Here is a 15,761-nt window from a genome sequence, read left to right as displayed (position 1 = left end):
TGATATGTATTCTAATACATGTGTGGGCGGGCTAAATAACACATATGGGATATTCTAATACCTCCTGATCCCTATATCTCTCTATATGAACAACAAAGACATGTTTGTTTTCTTAGGTTTCTTATCTTTTTTCCTCTTTTTTTGCAGGAAAAATATGCATGGCCAGGTTTCTCATCATGATAACCATGTTTTCAAACTTGGTAAAAAAATACAACCACGCCAACTTTACTCTCTCATCATAGTGGCCATATTTTCAAACTGAACATATTCATATTATGCAAAGTTTCCCTTTTTCTAGACTATTATTTAACAACGTAATAAACGAATATTGGTAGGAGCAAGTGGCATTGTGTCCGGTCTCTAAATTGCGGTACATATCCTGAAGCCTTGCAGTGCTCCATGATCAGCAATGCATCGTCATACGCTACAACCGTACATGCACCACAAACAACTTGCTGGTGTTTTTACCTGATAAAATAGATAGTGATACAAATTTATTTGCCAATTGTACCATTGACTTGTATGAAAAAATGCAATGTTTCGTTAAGATCACTATCCGACTATTTTTACAAAAGAAAAATGAATTCACAAAAGAAATGTTGTTTTGTGCCAAATGGCGCAAGATACCAGGTCAGACCCTTTGTTATTTGAGAGAAGATGATTTCCAATGTAGCAATTTTATGTATCCTGTTGCACCAAATGGCGCAAAGTCCAATTCAAACCAAGAGCTAAATGCAAATATTTGCTTAATAATGTAAGAATGTAACATATTAGATCATTAGTTACTTACAATAGTTGACTCTGCAATTAGATAACCCAAGTAGTTGTACACATGGGCAACACAATAAATAAAATGTACTCAAGACATGATAAAGCACTGTGTCCGTGCACTTCTTAGCAATACTATCAACCGCATCATATATGTTATCATGTCACATTAGTAATTTGGATTCAACAATAGAGATAAAGAACGGCAACACAGAATCATGTTTGTCCTAGGGATGATATTAAATTACAACAGACACTGGCATAGATTCAAGAAAAGTGCCATTCCGTCGGAAAAAAAGATGACAACGCGTTTCTTCAGTGACCATATAAGGACCTTGCTTCAGTGGTCAATGGTGTAGTTGTCATCGTGGGCTGCACCAAACAATGGCCTCCTCAAGCTTGTTTGTCCAGAGACCCTATACACCAGAGTGTTGGTTGTTTGATCAAGAACAAAAGAATAGCCTGACGTGATATTTTTGGTTGTTTATATAGATTGGAAGGTGGGTGCCTAACAGTCTAGTTTCAAGTAAGCAAGTAAAGGAAAAGGTAACATTTTTACTTCTGAGGAAATATCAACAATCTGGTTCTACAAAAGAGTTAATGGACCTACCTCATATAGGTAGCTACTAAACTACAAAATGCAGATTGGTTGATCAGCAAGATTCTAATTCTGAAAACAATAAACTGATAAAACTTGTACAAAAACCGCAAAATTATTATTATCCTGATTGGCCAAATAAGCTAAGGTCGAGCAATATTGTGGGTATAGCCATCATTTTTCTACAGAAAAGAAAGATATCATCTTTGCAAATAATTCTTATTCTTTAACTACTCATTTGAACATCTCCTAATGTTCCAGGTCATGTAGGCAAATATTAAACCTCATCTCCTTCGAGGGACAAAAAAACATGAATGTTTGTTTTCACATTGAGTTAGAAAAAATTTAAAAAATATATTGTTTCCTGAAAACAATTGAATGCGCAATGTAGTTTATCAAATTTTGCGCATATATATAGCACATACCCAATGACTTCTGATCATGACATCTTTACTTACATGATGATGTTAAATATGATTAAAGGCTGCATAGCCTGGGCGACCACAAAGTTTCGGACTATCAGTACAGAACTTTATCCAATCAGCTGTATTAGTATAGGATGTTGAGAAGGAATCCAGCTTGAAAAAATCTAATAAGAAAGCTTCAATTGACGAAATAATAAAAACAACATATAATACTATATATGAACTTTAAACTGTAACTTAATGGTAGACATTATAGTGCTTCGATATAGGCAAGAATAACTCTTATAATAATTTTATTGCTAATCTTTCAGTCAATACTTGCGAGAGAGAAATATTTTGGGTGTAAGAAGAAATAAACATGGAAGTGGATTGTCCATTGAATGTGTGGGAAAGGCATCATACCATAATTATATATGGCACATTATCCCTTTTGTCTATGAAAAGAGAAGAACATTTGATATTGATCTTAAGTCATTTCATACTGCACAGCTAATGCTATATTGGTGTACAATCTCTATAACCCCTTATCCAGGTGCCTAAACTCTATCTCTATCCATATGTTAGATGGCCTAAGCAAGCGTACTGTGGTACCAATTGCCTATGGAGATACCAATTCTTCTGCATTATATGTATGTAGCAAAGCAATTGTTGAAGGACAGCGCAGAACTAATTTGAAAGCTCACAGAAAATCAAGTAGCAGCAATACAGGGCACTCCATCAGCATCTTGTTTTCATGTTTGAACCAGAAGAAAAACATAAACTTGCAAACCAGGTTATCACACCATTAACCAAAATGCATGCTTTACCCCAAACAGAAAATGACGGGAAGTGATGCTCGCTTTACCCCATGAAATTTGGTTCCAATGCTAAACAATCATGCATGTCACATTTGACTCGCAATATTGTTCCATCATGAAACCAAACAAATACCAGTCCAACCTTTGGCAAAATGAAAACAAAACGAAAGCATTTAACAGCCAGCCGCCGCGAGGAGGAGGAGGCTCCTCGCCGTCTTGTCCCGCCACTGCAACGACGGCGAGGACCTCTGCATGGATCGAACCAATATTGCTAAACACCATCAACTTAGACCATAAGTCAGACCTGCTAAACCTCCTGCAAACAAATAAAAGAGAGTTAATGAGGACGTTGTGGTTGATTTGATCTAGCTGAAATAGATAAAGAAAAAATGGCACACGCCCAACCGAGCAATTTTTCTGATATGCATAATGTGGGATTTAATATAAGTGGACAAAAATTATTCGAGCCTACAAATCAAAATCCTGATATATGTCATGCAAATTACACATATTCAGTCTATAGATCACTAATATACATGTCACTCAAAATTTCAGAAGTCATGCAAACATCAAATGAGCCTAGTAGCCAAAACCAACTTCTATGCGACAACTAAGTTAATATAACCTTTCTAACATTTGGAGAAAGGACACATAGTTGAGGAAGCACACCACGGACTCTTGCTCATTCAAATAAAAAGGCTTTTGCTGAGTTATTCTATTATAATGTGATATATATATCACATACCAAGTGTTCCGAAAAGAGAACTTATTTTGTAGTCGAAACAAACAAGAGTAATTAAAACTAAACCAGGAGCTGAGGTTGTGGCGAGCACTCACCTCGACCGTGTTGAGCTTGCCCTCATTCAGAACATTGAAAAGGGTGAACCCAGTGGGCGTCTCAAACAGCACCAACATCTTCAACCAAGCCGCCGCTCAACTCACGTGGATCGCAAGAACAACCCTAAAGGAATGAACCTACAAATGAGAAATCGAGCAACTATATAAGAATTCAACCTAACTCTGGAAAATACAATTTATTGTTGTACTACAATACCTAATGGAATCCACAAATGAACCTGTTTAAGTTCTTCTGATTTAGACACTAATTCAATATACTGTGCAAATCATTCTACGCAAGCAATCATCAGACATCCAGTTGCACAAATTTAAAATGTCGGATCAAGTATCACTGCTAAACATTCCCCGGTGGGATGAAGGAAGATGAAGATGGAATTATTTAGCAAACAAGAGATTGGAAAAAAAATTAGTACCATCTGGGAAGTTGGAGATTTGACTGAAGAGCATGTCCATAACTCCAGGCTAACAAAAATTGTATGCCCCATCTTCTTAGGGTATGGCAACCAGCGATAGAAGTTCAAAACATTCTTTAGTGATTGTCAGATCAGGCCTGCAGATGATTTGGTAGTTTATAAGCAAATGTGAAGAGCATCCAAACACTTAAACGGTTGGCGTAAGCTAGATTCGAGAGAATCACACAAGCTTCCACAATTGTCGAGCGCTGCGAAACTAAGAAAATGTGTCAATGCATACCACTTAAACTGCATCAGTATTATTAATTAGAAGGAAACAGAGAACGAAAGTTCGTACAATCTGACATAACCTTCAGCTATGGGTGTTCTGACCCTGGCCACTTCTCCCCTACTGTGGCCTTCTTTCACTCAAATCTTAGCCGTGAAGAGGCAAACAGTTGGTTAGAAAGAAAAGGAACAAACCTCAACCAACAGAACAGAAAAGCAGTAACCTGGGACACACAAGTGATAAGGGCCAAATTCTATAATGAATTATCAAGAACCAGAACAGTCAAGGAATTAATTTCATCTGAAGCATGGGCCCAAGCAATTCTTCACAACATGGTATCCTTTACGCTGATGGTTAATACGAAAGATTGAGTAAAAAAGAGTATCAACATATGATGTGAAACTTCGTTAAAAAAACACATGATCTGAAACGGCTGGTGTGGGTGAGTTCGTCCAGGGCACGACCGAAGCAAGAAGACGGCAACGCAATCCTACGACCGGAGGTGGGGCTCCACTGGATGGCCACAAACGTGCTTGCCCCATCCACCGTGGTCGGGTTGGTGAAGAGAGAGTAGACGAGGCGAGTGAGGCCGGCGATGGCAAATGGCCCCTGGCCGGCGACACCTCCTCCACGAGGACCAGCATGCTCCTTCACCCTGTCGCCTGCCTCCTCCCTCTTCCCTGTAGCCTCACCCACGACGGGCCGACCGTTGCTTGTCCTCGTCGCCCGCCTCCCCTGCCCCTTCACGCCACCACAGGGCTCGCCTAACTTGCACCAGATCTGGAACCAGTCGCCGCCGACGGCCGGATAAACAACCAAGAGAAGGAAGTCGGGGTGGAGAAGAAGCAATGGTCCGGTGGAGGAGGGGAGCAAGCAGCGGCGAGGCTCTTAGGGCGGAGGCCCTGGTGACGAGCGAGGAGGAAGGAGGGGATGCGGGTAGGGCTGTCCGGCGGCTGGTGTGCGAGAAAGACGAGAGGAAGGATTGGGTGCGTAGCGCGCGGAGAGGATTGGGCAACCCTGTGCAGCCCACGCAACCAACCTCCTCGACGCTGCGCGCAGCCACTGCTGCCGACGAGCGGGACCAGGAGCGGCGGTGGCCCACCCGTCATCGCGAGATCACAAACGCGCGCGAACAAGCCGGGTGCAAATGTGCCGGCCAACTACTCTGCGGCTCCCCACGACGCACGACGCGGTCGGCGGGCGATGTTCACCCGAGGAAATCTAACCCAACCAATGTAAGGCCTCATCGAGCCCACCAGTCATCGTGCGTCAACGAAGCAAAACTGGGTTAAAACAGACTATAAAAACCAAACGGCAGTGCAGACATGTTGACCCGACCAGGCCCGATCGAACAGCGAAAATCAGAGCAAAATTGAGGGACGCTCGGGAGGGCGGGTCGCCCAGAATCCTTATAGGTTAGAATTGAGGCTGTGTTCGGCCAACCTGCGTGGGATGCCCGGCATGTTTGAAGGATGCCAGACAAAAATATTTCAATTTTTGCGCAGGAAGTCTTGCAGTGCGGCGCCTATTGTGGGGTTCAGTTGTGTCCCTATGAAAGCTGTCTTTGAAGGGTCCGTTGGGTGAACCTGGAATTTGACTATCTCGTCCGCTGGCTTGAAGGAGGTGGATTTAGGTCGCTTGTCGAGTATCACGTCAACTCTGTCCACTGTTGCTCGTAGTGTTGTCAGCTCTTCGGTCGCGAGGGCTTCTGATGATGCCTCCAGGGCGAGGGCGGCAGTTTTATTTTCGGCGCGGAGTGTGATGTCCGGATCACTAGATAGAAGTGATGATTCCGTTGGGCCCGGGCATTTTGAGCTTCATGTACCCGTAATGGGTTATAGCCTGAAAACTCGTGAATGTGTCCCGCCCTAAGAGGGCGTGGTATCTGCTGCTGAACGGGGCTACTTGGAATGTAATTTCTTCGGACCTGTAATTCTCCGGCGTGCCGAATACCACATCCATGTGATTTTTCCCGCGCATTATGCCTCTCGACTAGGGATGATTCCCCTGAAGGTAGTGCTGCTTCGTTCAATGCGGCTCTTGTTAATTTCCATCTTGTTGAGGGTTTCCTCATAGATGAGGTTTAGTCCGCTTCCGTCGTCCATGAGCACTTTAGTAAGCCTGAAACCATCCACGATTGGGCTAAGGACCAAAGCGGCTGGTGCTCGAACTGTCCGGAATTGGGGTTCGTGACTGGCATTGTAGGTTATAGCCGTCTCGTTCCATGGGTTTATTGTTGCCACGTGGCAAACTTCTGTGAGGCTGCGCTGAGCTTGCTTTCGCCTATTATTTGAGGCGAAGTCTCGAAGAATGTAAATACCGTACTGTTGTCTCCAGCGGGATGTTTTATGAGGAGATCTTCACCGCTCTTTGCCACCTGCCGGAGTATCCAACATGCTCTAAGGCTATGCATTAGCGTAGTATCCGATGTGCTATGAATCTTGCACGACCCGTTTAGCCATTCTTCCAATACGGTTCCGCGCCTTGCGACAGGTTTTATTTTTTTGGTACTTGAATCGGGTGACTTACGAGAGTTTACCCTTTTAGTTCGGACATGGGATTTGGCTAGAGCCGGACTGTCCCAGAAACTTGTTTGGGTTTTCCAGGCGCTTTCCATCGCGCAGTACTTTTGCACTATGGCCGCTAAGTCAGTGAAGTGTACTATGTCACGACGGCTTATAGCATTGAGAATCCCTTTGTCCGTCCAATTTTTGCAAACACTACAAAAAAATACACTTCCGTGATGATACGTGTTTGTCACAGTAGGTCACGTTTTTTGTCATGCATGTACATCCATGACAAATTTATGACAGAATCAAGATAGTCATACCTGTGCTGTCGTAGAAGTGTTCCATGACATTACCAAAATTATCATCACGGAAGTGTCCACTTCCATGACGATAAATCGCGCGTCACAGAAGTGCTTTCGTCAAGGGTGACCGACACGTGGCATCCACCGTAACGGAACGCCGTTAAGCTATCGGGTCAGATTTTGGATCGGATAACCCGTTAACAGCCACGACCAATGCCGATTTTCCACGTGTAAAATTCTCATTGACTGACGGATCCACGTGTCAGCTCCGCATTGGCACAGGTGTCACTCATCCAACGGTCGAGATGGGCCTATGATATGTTGACACGTGGAGCGGCCCAAAAGTGGCCCATAAAGTTTAAATGGGCCGACCTAATCGAAGGCCCATAAGATTTAGAGGACCATAATGGGCCGGTCCAGCTAAAGGCCCACAAAATTTAGCAAACCATAATGGGTCGGCCCAGCTAAAGGCCCACAAGATTTTGTGGACCGCAATGAGCCGGCCCAGCTAAAGGCCCACAAGATTCTGCAGACCATAATGGGCCGACCCAGCTAAAGGCCAAACACTCTCTGTCAAATCGGCCCGTCAACGGCCTGGTCTAAACTTGTCATCAATGCGGCCCATGGTCACTTCTGGCCCGTTAACAATCCGCTAAGTAATTGGGCCGAATTACGGCCCGGTGTATTTCTGGCCTGTTAAAGGTCCGGCTTCATTTGGGCCCATTTACAGGCCATCAAAACTTTCGGCCCATAAATGACCGTGAAGGATTTGGGTCATATTCGGCCATGTCTGTCATTCGGCCTGTTAGAGGCCCACTATAGATTTGGCCCACTTTCGGCCTGTTGTCATTTTCGGCCTGTTAACGCCGGACGCAAACCATGGGCCATATGTGGCCCAACGTCATATTGGGCCCATTAACGACCCATATAAAAATGATGATAATCTAGCCCGACCGAAGTTCCGGCCTGTTAAAGGCTCGTGTATTAGGTCAACACATTTACGGCCCATCCGAATTTCGGCCTGTCAAATATCCGCATCGTAAATAGACCACCATTTCGGCCTGCTAAGTCCAGTGGGTTATTTGGCACAATCAGGGCCCAATCTCACTTTCGGTCTATTTAAGGCCCATGTTTTTATGGGCTTGACATATTTACACCTGTAAACGGCCTACTTTTACTAAGGGCCCAAATTATGTTTAGGCCTGTTAAAGGCCCACTATGGGCACAGGCCTACCGGAAAAATTTGAAAGCTTATGCTAATATAAGCCCAGATATTTTTAGTGGGCTACATGCCAATTTCGACCCGTAATCGTTTTTAGCCCAATTGGAATGGGCCCGACGAATGTTGGCATGTTGGGATCCTACGAAGCCTTCGTCCGAATACATTACTAAGATAAACCTGCACTATACAAAAATAGCGTCATAGTTACTGCAGCCTGTGGCAGCATCATAAATGTTGTATCACAACAAAATATATTTCAATCATACAACAAAAGGCCTGTTGGCATAAAGTTTACAGTCCTTCCAGATAAAAGCACCATCAGATGTATAGAAGCACAAATCATTTGACCTGAGTGCTAATGTTTCGGGCTGTAGAATCTGATGGAGCAGCACGATCTCCACCTTTTTTCCGCCATTGCTCTTCAACAACGAAGCGAATGTCTGATAGTCTAGTTTCAAAACCATTCATATCTTGACGGCATTTCTCAACCACTATTCTTGTTTCCGAAAGAACGTCCATTAGGGATTGGACTTGTGTCTGGAGCACAGATATATCACTCCGTCTAGCGGGAAAATTTTGTTCAGTGGGTGATTTGGACGAGGTTACCTTGACAACCAACCCAGAATTACACAGGAAGGTGCTTTTTGCACTGTTAGTGGTGAGATACTGACACACTGCAGCAAGAGGTGACATTGTGCCTGTAGTAGCCTCGTCACCTTCAGGTGGTTGTGGCTGTTCAATCATTTGTTCCATAGTTTCCTGAAAGTTTGAACTTGTAGATTAGTGTACTAGTGAGTTACTAATGAGACAAACAAACAAAGTAGGTTAAACGTTTATACATAACTTATTTTGGTGAACTACTGTAATACATTAGCATGTATTGTAGTGCCAACTACATAATAAAATCACTTTCGGAACATATGTCCATGTAGCATGCCTACTGTATTGTCTATTTCCTCACATTCGTTGACATCTAAGGATAAAGAGACATGGTTTAAAGTAGGATGAACATAGTATGACATCATTCATATCATGGGCAAACAGATATAAAACAAACATGCTATTTTATCATTGTGTGCGCACGTGAACATAACAACTAGATTACGGATCAAGACCAAAAGAATATCCTTCATCTCTTTTAAATCATGTAAGGTGAAATGATACGTTAAGACAACTGTGTATAAAAGTGAACAGAGTAACTGACATTGGCTGCAAACCAAGTAGTTAAATGAACACATCACAGTACCAATCAGTTCAAGGCGGGAGGAGTAAGGACTTACAACAGCGGCTTGAACTGGTGTGCTCATGCCCTTCATCTTGCTGGTGTGGCAATCCTTCAAGATTTGCACTGCATTCGGTTCAGGTTCTTTTTGGTCCGCACGGGCTTTCCGCTTGTATTTGGAACAAGTCAATATAGATACGATAATATGGCACAAAAAGAAGAAGGAAGTAGCAGCTATTTACAAGAGCCTCGCAGTGTGCAATATAGCTACAAGATCCTGTTGTCTGTTGGAATTTCACTTTAGAATGGTTGGTTTTGTTCTTCAAACAGTTAGCCTAGAAGAAGATACACTTGTAAGGCACATACATAAATACAAGTTCAATATGTGGTCTGATCAAATACATATAGCCTACCTGATACTTTGGATCAGACCAGTGTTTAACGAGGTCTGTCCAGTCTTCATCTGTAATATATTCCACTGGAGATGTTTGGGCGATTTCATTGTTAGCCTTGCCTTCAAAGTGAGATTTTCTAAGGTGGTACCGATACTGTCGCAGAGCAGACTGAAAAACATGAGTGCATGCTTGTTTAGTTGCATCATCTTTCGGATCCAACTTGAACCTCATCTGTTGAAAAAAGAATTTGGGTCTTATTAGGAGGAAGCTAGAAAGTATGGGACAAAGCAAGACAATATTACTAATTGCGATGAATAACATTACTTACAGATAAATGGTCAAGGAAGGTGTTAAACTGGGTATTGTCTTTCTCATTCCTGTACTGGATCCACGTTGGGAGAATATGGGCATGACACCTAACGGCAACGGCTGCCTCTGATACTAACTTGGCTGACTCTGTAGCATCACGTGGCCTTTTTAAACCTGCCTCAAAATGGATCTCCATTCTTCCTCCTTTAGATTTTGTTAATCTATCAAGCATTATCCCTGATGTCTGTTTCCGCTTGCGCCGTGGTGCTAGTTCAACAACGAATATGGAAAGTGTTAGTGTACATCAAACTGTGAGAGTACATATAAAGGAGCATGCAACTGCAACTTGACTCGGTTAGGTACCGTCTTGGTGTTGATGCTCATGAGGTTCATCTGATCTTGCCAAGTCCTGTTGTCAACAGTGCTTCGGAAGTAGTGTTAGGTGTGAAGGCGGCTTGGGAACTGGCCAATTCCGGAGCAAACGAACGAGTAACTGGTTGAGATGCTGGTACAGTTGAAGCGGATGCTGCAGCTGGTGGAGCAGGTGATATTGTGTTTGTAGATTTAGCCGGTGGACTTGGACCTTCTACTGCACTATAAGTACCAGCAGAATCTCGATGGCAGAGCCTTTTCCGTTTCACCCGACGAGTAACAGCACTCCCTACTATATTATTTTCCTTGCTCTTTTTTGACTTTGCCATGTCAAGCTGTACCCACAACACAAAAGAATAAAATCACTCTTCAGAACTCATTGATGCATGATACAGACAAGCAATACTTTGATGTAAGACAACCGTATGAGGATGGAATATGTAAGAAAAACATGACAGCATAACATATTCATAGCTACGATGTGCAAACTAAGAAGAAGAATTTTCAAGAAAATAGAAGTAATGCAAGCTAGACACCATATGAAAGATGCAACCAATATTACTCTGCCAAGTTAAAAGTGTCTTGTCATAAGTGGCAATTCGAAAAATTAGAAGCAGTACAACATAGAAATCAATGCAAGATGCAACCACTATCAAACTGCCATGTTAAAAGCGTCCAATCATGAGTTATTGATGCGGGATACACAACAGCAGTACTTTGATGTAAGAACATGGTATGATAGATAGATGCAGTGTATTCTGGACACAGAAAGCCATGTCATATGCACATGTATAATGTATAAACTCAGCAGGTGCAATTTAATCAAAATAGAAGAAATATAGGCTAGACAATATATGCAACATGAAACCAATTATCACACTGTCAACTTAGAGCAAGCACCTGCGATGGTGGAGTGCGGGAGATGAACTCATCATGTAGACTTAGGACTTCAACTTCATTAGCAGTAGCAGTGGCAAATCTAGAGAGTCTCTGTTTGCGTCGGTGCGGAGTACCACCAACATCCCCTAACTTACTCTTTTCCTTCCTATTTTCTGATATTGCCTTATGAAGTCAAAACCACAAGAAGATGAATAAAATTAGCTCTGCATAACTGGTTGATGCATGATACAGACGAACACTACTTTGATGTAAGGCAAGCGCAGGAGGATGGAATATATACAAAAAAGACAGCGTTTCATATTCACACGTACGATAGGAGGATGGAATATGTATGAAAAAACAGTAAGCGGAAGGCATTTCAACAAAATTAGAAGAAATGAAAGCTAGGCACCATATGAACATGCAACCAATATCACTCTATCAGGTAAAAGTGTCTCGTCGTAATTGCCATTTCAAGAAATTAGAAGCAGTACAAGCTAGAAGACAATGCAAGATGCAACCTACATCACAGTCCCAAGTTAAATGTGTCTTATGGGTAAGTGATGGTTGCAGGTATAAGTTGTAAGCTACGTAGATGCAATTCAACATAATTAGAAGCAATACAAACTAGACATCATACGGAAAACGCAACCACGTATAATAGTTCCATGTAAGAGCAAGCACCTGTCATGGTGGAGTAGGGGAGATGTGCTCATCGTGTACACGTATGTTCTAGAAACAGGAACACGTGTCATATTCACATGCATTATGTGTAAAATAAGCAGATGCAATTCAAGTTAGAAGCAATACAAGCTAGACATCATACGCAACATGCAACCACATATAATAGTGTCAAGTTAGAGCAAGCACCTGTGATGGTGGAGTAGGGGAGATGTGCTCATCATCTACACAACTACGTTGACTGTCCAGCCTTGTGTTGTCTTGCGAATCTTGTTGGGAGGATGGCGGAGTAGAATCTGTAGAGACCCCCTGTTTGAGTTGCTCCGAAGGACCACCATCATCCACTGCCGAACTAATTTCCTTCAGCTGTAATGATTTTGCATTGTGAAGTCAAACCGATAAGAAAAAGGAATAAAATTCGCTCTTCAGAACTCATTCATGCATGATACTGACGAACACTACTCGGATGAAAGGCAAACACATGATGCGAGGATGGAATATGTATGAAAAACAGGATGGTGTGACATATTCACACCTATGATGTGGTAACTAAGTAGAAGGCATTTCAACAAATTAGAAGCACTGCAAGCTAGACACCATATGAAAGATGCAACCAATATCACTCTGCCAAGTTCAAACTGTATGGTGTTTCAACAAATTAGAAGCAGTATATGCTAGAAATCATATGCAAGACACAACCAATATCACAGTGGCGACTTAAAGGTGCCTTATCATAAGTGACTAATGCGGGATATGCAAGAATAGTAGTCTGATGTAGAAACAGGAACACATGTCATATTCACAGGCATTATGTGTAAAGTAAGCAGATGCAATTCAACAAAGTTAGAAGCAATACAAGCTAGACATCATACGCAACATGGAACCACATATAATAGTGCCAAGTTAGAGCAAGCACCTGTGATGGTGGAGTAGGGGAGATGTGCTCATCATCTACACAGCTACGTTGACTGTCTAGCCTTGCGTTGTCTTGCGAATCTTGTTGGGAGGATGGCGGAGTAGAATCTGTAGAGAACCTCCATTTCAGTTGCTCGGAATGACCACCATCATCCAATGCCTTGCCAATTTCCTTCAGCTTTATTGATTTTGCATTGTGAGGTCATACCGACAAGAAAAAGGAATATCATTCGCTCTTCAGAACTCATTCATGCATGATACTGGCGAACACTACTATGATGAAAGGCAAAGTCATGATACGAGGATGGAATATGTACGAAAAAATGGACGGCTTGACATATTCACACCTATGATGTGGTAACTAAGCAGAAGGCACTTCAACAAATTAGAAACACTACAAGACACCATATGGAAGGTGCAATCAATATCACTCTGCCAAATTAAAACTGTCTCGTCATAGGTGGCATTCATCAAATAGAAGCAATACATGCTAGAAATCATATTCAAGATGCAAACCAATATCACACTGCCAACTTAAAGGTGTCCCATCATAAGTGACTGATGCAGGATACACAAGAAGAGTAGTTTCATGTAAGAACATGGTGTGATAGACATATATAGTATGTACCAAAAACAGGAAAGCGTGTCATATTCACATGTATCATGTGTAAGCTAAGCAGATGCAGTTTACACTAATTAGGAGCAATACGAGCTAGACACCATATGCAGCCACTCCTAGGGAAAAGCCTAGCAGCAGCGCGGGTTTTGGGCCTCTCAGTAGAGCGGGTACCGGCGCTACTAATAAGGCGCTACAGCTAACGTATAACAGTAGCGCCTGTTGTCCCACGCTACTACTATACATGAATAGCTGTAGCGCTCTTTGGAAAAGGGCGCTACTGATATTATCTGCAGCGTTTTTTACAGGGAAGCGGTACTAGTAAGGCGACGCTACTGCTAAATTTCCCCCCTCGCTACTACTAGTTTTATTAGTTTTTTCCCTGCATATTTGTTTTGTATTTTTTTGTATTTGAATAGGCTTTATAGAATAATCTTTAGCATATCATACACATACAAATGTAATCATAGCATATACATACAATTAGTCTCATCAAATCATGTCATCATCATAATCATCATCCAACACAAAGTGGTCTCTCGTCATCAATCTCGAAAATAGCAATACAAGTCTCGATTACTTGCAAATACATCGTCATCCATCTAAACAATGATATACGCGAGAAGAGCTATCACTTTGAGTACATGAGTTCGTATCCCTCTCTCGCATTAGCGTGAACCTAAACTAACTACTGCCTGTCGCTCGGAAACCGGAAACCGGTACACCTGGGCCTGACACTCCGGCCACTTGTCGCATATATACTCCTGGCGTAGAACTTCTTCACCATCTATGATCTATGCACCTGCATCATCACATGAGTCGATGACATGCAACATATATAGTTGAGCAACAGAAAGAGACAGACTTGGCAAAAATAGAAACAACATATCATAAGCATAAATAACAAAGTTCATCATACCCAAAATGCCCTAACTAGAGTGAATTTCGCTAGTCGAGGAGGAGGACGGTTTAATTACATCACAAATAAAGTTTCACCGTGCATAACTCAAAGTTTTGTCATACAGAAAGTATGGACTAAACAGACACATTGACATATATCGACAATCACTCCATCATGTCGTGCCATCCATCCATGTCAGGTAGATAGTCCTCGAGCTTAGTGAAAGGCTTCATGTCGAGACGCCGAGAGGCTATCCATGTTCGGACGTCTTCCCGCGACATTTGTCCTTCTCCGTAGAACATCCCTGTTTTTCCGACGACCTCTTTCATGATGATTTGGGCAAGTTCACGCTGGATATTATAGAACTCAGCTCGAAGTCGATGATCCTTGATATCTCCTATGTCCTTTGCCCATTGCAGAATATGGGCATTGCCAGATCTAGGTGACATGTGAAGGTTCTGGTGATCCTGTCTGTACTCCAGCATGTGGTGTAGGACATAGAATCCATCATTAAGAGAATCGTTCAGTTGCTGGATGCAGCAGAAGTCGGTCTTATGGCTGAAGGCGGCCCTGCCGCCCCTTCTCTTCTTGTCCCTAACCTCTCCACCCCTTCCTTGGTAGTAAAACATAGTACTGTCGAGAACATCTTTGATGTGGGTGTAATCCTTTTTGTGAATGTTCTTCGACGAGTCCAAGTAAAGAGCGTGGGAGAATTGGGGGTAGAGGATGATGAGGACGGCGCGCCCGCCGCTGCGCAAAATAAGTACACCTCAAATTAATTAGCCTCCACCGTGCAAATGAATTATTGAAATCGAAGGAAGGATAGCAGCGCGGATGACTTACACGGGATGATAAGGCACGAGAATCGCCTCCTTGTCCTTATTGGCGAGCATGAAACTGACGATGTAATCCCTCGTGTATTCATGCTGCTCTGCACAGACTCCCAAGAAGCCCTCGTGTATGTAGTACGGGTGAGCGACACAGATATGACGCATCTGCTCAACCCCAATGATGTAGTTATGTGCAAGGCATAAAGGCGGACAAACGTAAAATCTAGCTTCTTCACGTGAAACATGTCGAATATGTAATCGAATCGGAGGAAGAACTTATCCGCGGGGAAGCTGTTGACGTACGACATTTGCCGCGGAACGTTAACCACGTAGAGTGGGTATCCTGGATCTTTCGAGGCGATGAGGCCTTTCTCTACCCGCAGCACATCGTCATGAAGTCTCCTTAGATTGCCGAATCTGGCACGTAGCGCTGTTGCAGGTAGGATTGGTTGACCGAGGATATGCCATTTATCCGCATCG

General features: G+C 42.8%; 1 long non-coding RNA gene across 2 annotated transcripts; it reads right to left on the bottom strand.

Annotated features, from left to right (window-relative positions):
* Window positions 1-818: 818 nt before the first annotated feature.
* LOC123163129 (uncharacterized) lies at window positions 819-5,090 on the bottom strand. 2 transcript variants are annotated; one of them, XR_006481722.1, is made up of 4 exons: window positions 3,860-5,090; window positions 3,426-3,563; window positions 1,792-2,904; window positions 819-1,184 (listed from the first exon to the last, which is right to left on the bottom strand). It is a non-coding gene; the product is annotated as an uncharacterized lncRNA (long non-coding RNA). The 2 variants fall into 2 exon arrangements; XR_006481723.1 differs by having other exon boundaries at window positions 821-1,184; window positions 1,825-2,904.
* Window positions 5,091-15,761: the final 10,671 nt, after the last annotated feature.

The sequence above is a fragment of the Triticum aestivum genome, chromosome 7B, assembly GCF_018294505.1.
Source record: "Triticum aestivum cultivar Chinese Spring chromosome 7B, IWGSC CS RefSeq v2.1, whole genome shotgun sequence".
Lineage (NCBI taxonomy): Eukaryota > Viridiplantae > Streptophyta > Magnoliopsida > Poales > Poaceae > Triticum > Triticum aestivum.
This window is presented reverse-complemented; position numbering and strand designations above follow the sequence as displayed.